The sequence below is a fragment of the Dipodomys ordii genome, unplaced genomic scaffold (genome assembly GCF_000151885.1).
Source record: "Dipodomys ordii isolate 6190 unplaced genomic scaffold, Dord_2.0 Scaffold62, whole genome shotgun sequence".
Taxonomy (NCBI): Eukaryota; Metazoa; Chordata; class Mammalia; order Rodentia; family Heteromyidae; genus Dipodomys; species Dipodomys ordii.
This window is the reverse complement of record NW_012267278.1, coordinates 4,824,048-4,829,390: the sequence shown is the minus strand read 5'-3', so window position 1 is coordinate 4,829,390 and position 5,343 is coordinate 4,824,048.

Genomic DNA, 5,343 nt, shown 5'->3' with positions numbered 1-5,343 from the left:
GGGGGGCGCGGGCGGCCGATGTACTTCCGGGTTCACACCTTTCTGTCGCAGCCCCGCGCCTCGGGGCCGGCAGTCGGGTGGGCACGGCGCGGCCGCCTAAGCTCGCCGCCCAGGGTGGGGGAGGGTGGGGGCGAGCGGAGCCGGCGCCGGCCCCGGAGGGAGGGGGAAGAGAAGGCGGGGGAGAGAGAAGGACAGGCCCCGGAGCGGACACCCTGCAGCGTGGAGCTCTTAGAGGTGTGGGGGTCCTCGAGGCGGGGTCCCTCCCGCATCCGATGCGGGAGCGTGGGACGCGGGGCGCGCCGCCAGAGGGCGTGCGTACCTGTCCGGCGCGCTCTCCACCAGCCCGGCCGCTTTGTACCGGGGCCGGCGTCCCGGCGTCCCGGCGTCGGGGATCCTTTCTGCCTTGGCATCGCAATTCTCGAATTAAAAATCGAGCGTTTGAAGAGAACCGAGAGAGGTGCACGTGGCTTCAGATCGGTGTTGAAAAGGGTGGGAAACTAACATCCCGGAGGAGAAATGAACGATCCGTCTGCAGGAACGTTGGACCACTGGGAACACTTGTCAGCTTGTGCGGGGAGGATTTGGGCTGCCGAAGTTTTTGTTTCCCGGTTTTAATTAGGCGTTGGGCAAACCTGGGGTGTCCTTGAGTAGCCTATTTCAGAATGTGTTTAGAACCCTCACTGCGGGGATTTCTTAAATGTAAGTAATTGTAAGTCCGCCATTTTGAGCTGTTTCATGGAACGCAGGATGAAATCTTAGGTGCCTCTGTTTCCTTGAGTTTCCCCCTTCAGTGCTCTCTGTAGATTGGTTTTCATTTGTAGGTTTTTTTTAAGGTTACCAAGAAGTATGATTACTTGTTCCTAGCACTCAATTCTCCAGGGAGGGTTTTTATGCCTGTCATTAATTGTTCATGCAAAGGAAAACACGTTATTCTCCTGTTTCTTGTAGTTTTTATTTCTTCACAAATAATAATGGAAGTGAAAATTATACGTGATAACTAGTATGAGAATATATTAAAACACATTTCCACCTTGCTCGAGAAGTATGATTTAAAATGAGTTTAAATCAAGAAAATAGGCATGTTTTAGTTTTTGTGTGATTCCTAATCATATTTAGCCAGATTATACAAGAACAGTGTTTTAAAAAGGCAAAATCCTAAATCCAATAAAAATTTAAAACTTTTTGTCGATATTGTTTGTTCTTTTGAAACTTTAAAGATGAAAGTCGAGTGCCTGGAAATCGGGCCAATGTGTGATATTTTAAATGTAAATTTGTTGGGAGAGTTATGCTAATTTTTTTCCTGCAGTAGAGTTGATAGAAAAATAGTCTACAATAAGTAAAAAAAATATAATCTTCCATTTAGATTAATAACTAGACCTTTGCCCATCATGGAGACAGTTTTTCTCAAATTAATCTTTGTAAGAAGTACTTCAGTTTCACATGCCTAATTAATGGGTTAAAAAAGCTTTAGGAAACAGGCCTCTTTCTAATATTTGGGAATGGCCATCACAGATATATGATTAAGAAATTCTACTAGGATTTTCTGTTTCACAAAAAGGATCAACTAATCATTGCTTGATAATAACTTGAAGATTTAAGAAATTGAATCAGTTTGTAATGTGTATTGGATATTGGAACTGTTTATGGAAACTTCTCCATGTATAATGGATCTAAGTGATCTAATGATTATATACCCATTAGTCCATTTCAAACTGTAGAATGTTTTATTATATGTGCTCTGTGACCACCCTTTTCTTTTTTTAAAGAAAGAATGAAAAGTTTGTTATGAAATTAATCAAATTCAGTACCAGATCTACTGGGTTGGTGCAAATGTAAATGAAAGCATATTGATATTTAAAATCTTGGGGCTCAAAGTTAGACTCATTTTAAAGGATGTTGCACATTTAAGTTCCCAAAAGCCAGCAGAATTGTAGTAAATACTTTGGATCTAAGATTTTTCTTTGTGTGTGTGTGGTGACTCTGAACTAAGAAAAAAAATACGCAGATCTTTCCTGCCTGAGACCTTAATAATGATTGATGTTTGCTTTTGTTACTTTTGGAATTTATAACACATTGATATCATAATTTATAGATCATAATTAAAGGAGAAAATGATATTAAATAAAACATGTATGCTTGACAATTTTCAGGTAGAGTGACTGATGTCTCTTTAAAATGAAGTGCTCCAAGTTTGGAGACTATCTTAGCAAGCTGAGGTCAGGAAGTGATCTATAAGCATTTAAATTAATCCAGAGTTGATTAAGAAAAAAAGGATGAAAAAAGATGTATCAACTTAAAAGAAATTATTAAATCTATGAACAATGAAAGGGGCATTGAAATATTTGGTCCAGTAAATAATTTTATTATTTGGTGTATTTTAGTAGGATTTAGTTTTCCTTTAAAAATTTCAAGTGAACAGTGTTTTATGTTTAAATGTTTTAGAACCAGTACTTCACTTTTTTGATCTTTAAAACCAATATGTTTAATGAAAAGATTGTTTTGATGAATTACAAGAGGAAAAAAAAATTTCTAGCTTGCCAAGCAGAACAATGAAATTGCTCTACATTCATGTCCTTTGTATTGATTTATAGAGATGTATCGAGGAATATGTGGTAAATAAAATTTAACTGCTTTGAAAAACTTGCTCACCACTACACATACAATAAATGTTCAATTTCTCTTAACACCATGATGCTCTGTGGAGTCGCTGACCATAGTGCTGAATCAAGGCAGCCATATTGGTCACACTTCAATCTAACTGAAAGAAAACTGTACACAGAAATTGTTTGGCTTAAAGTAGTATTACAGTTGTTTACAATTGTAGATCTATATTTCATAAAATTTTTAATTTAATTTTTAATGTTTTTAAAGTTTTTAATTTGTAATCATCCAAAAATTGGAGTAGTGAAATTTTATCCCAGAAGTATAGTTCGCTGTGCAGCATTGATTTTGAATAATGCCAGTAAAATCAATAGGATCGATCAATGCTAGAGATTTTCTTTCTTTGAAAGTGCCTACTTCCAGATTATGGGAAGCTGTTAGAACCAATATAATCAACCAATGAATTAACTCAAAAACCGTACAATTTTAGTTGATATCATGGCCAGTTTGAGTATTTACCATTGTAAAGTTTTTGATTCATGTTCATATTCTGGCATTATAAAAAATGAATATCACAATATATGACTTGATCCTAGCAAAATTAGGAGTCTCTCATTTCAGAAAAGAACAAATTAGAGAAAGTTCTAATAAGGAAATTTTGAAGTTTCAATGATCTGAATGTAGCACACATAGGGAACATTTCCATTGTTTTAAGCAGGCTTTCAGTGCTTACAGTAATATATTGTGGTCTTAATTGCATGACATGAAACAATTGCACTGATATGAAACAGTTGTAGAAAGTATTGGAAAAGGAATGTTGTAATACTTTTATAATTTCAGCAAAAATATGCTATTTTAAGCTAGAACTTCCACTTGTTTTCCTAAAAATAGAATTGGTAGACATGTAGGATCATCAAATTAAAGGTCAAAGGTGACAAACCAGGACAAAGAGCACGCAGGCTCATTTTGAAGCAATCAGTTTCTAGTTTTTTCATGGTTGAACGAAAGCTTAATTATATAGAGAAAAGGTCTTAAAGTTAAAGGAGTACTTCTAATGGTGGAAAAATATCTTTCAAATTGTCTAGATGTGTTCAAATCAATATTTTATGGTATATTTAGGAATGCAAGAGTTGAAGATACTATATGTTTTTCAGATAATTTTTCAATGTAACATTTGTTTAGGATGCCATAAGCAAATAGATTAGCTTTTTAATAGCTTACATTTTTTTCTGGATCTGTAAATTATTGCTATTATTATTTTTTTTACAAAAATGGTGTACTGGTTTATTCTTCACTATTTAAAATAATGTTTTTCTAAAGCATTACATTTATTTCACCATTAGATTATTGTCAGTGATGTAATCATGAACATCCTCTCAAATATCCCTTTTTCATTAAAATAATTTAAAATATTTACTGAAAATATTTAGAATCATTAAAAATTCTCATTTAGTTCTTAAATCTATGGTAGGGTTAATATTTTAATTTAACAATATATATTGGAGCTTAATGTGTGTTAAATAATATTTTCTTGATAATATTAAATGCAAGTGTTAATAGAGTCTTTTTATTTATTCAAATTATCTGCTATAAAGTGTTTATTCATAAGGTTTTGGTGGCTTCCAAATATATGTGATACAGCTTTTAAAAGATGGATTTGCTGCTATTTTGACTCTTTCTTTAGCCTAAAACAAGATCTTAAAGTTTATCTCTTTGCTTAATGTAACCTAAGCAATGACTTAACCTGTGAGCTATTTTATGAGAGAAAGTTAATGTTTCATAAAATGGAAAGTACAAACATTCGAATTGACAAAACCAACTGCGCTAGGACTCAGTTGTATTGTGTCTCAGTTGTGTTTATATTTCAGAATTGTGTTTAGCAGTTAATGTTTGTGACTTAATCTGTTTTCATACAATCTTGACAGCATGCTGGTTTACTGAAATTGTTATTCACTGAAGTGTTTTGTTTTCTAGAATTCATTCTTATTTTTAGGATTTGAAGAGAATAATTACAAAACCAATAAAATCTCAATTTGTAAAACGAACAAGTTAAATTCATCTCTGTGATTCAGCAGCATTACAATTTTTGTCCTTTAAAGTTATTTTTGTAATATATTAAAAGTTAAATCATATAGTTTGTAACTGAAAAAGCACAACTTTGAAAATTTTCATTAAGTAGTATAGGTTTTTTTTTTTTGGTCGGTTGTGGGGCTTGAACTCTGGGCCTGAGCGCTGTCCCTGCGCTTTTCAGCTCAAGGCAAGCGCTCTACTGCTTGAGCCACAGTGCCACTTCCAGTTTTCGAGTAGTTTATTGGAGATAAGAGTCTCACTGACTTTCCTCACTGGGTTGGCTTTGAACTGCGATCCTCAGATCTCAGCCTCCTGAGTAGCTAGGATTACAGGCGTGAGCCACCAGCGCCTGGCTAAGTAGTATAGTTTTATATTCTCAAAATAATTTAAAACTTATATCACCAAGTATAAAACTAGGTAAACTTAAAACTCCAATAAGTTTTTCTTTTTTGCCAGTCCTGGGGCTTGAACTCAGGGCCCGGGGTGCTGTCCCTGAGCTTCTTTTGCTCAAGGCTAGCACTGTAGCCCTTGAACCACGGCTCCACTTCTGGCTTTTTCTGTGTATGTGGAACTAAGGAATCGAACCTGGGGCTTCATGTGTGCTAAGTGAGCACTCTACCACTGAGCCACATTCCCAGCTCCCCTCCCATAAGATTTTTTTTTTTTTTTTTT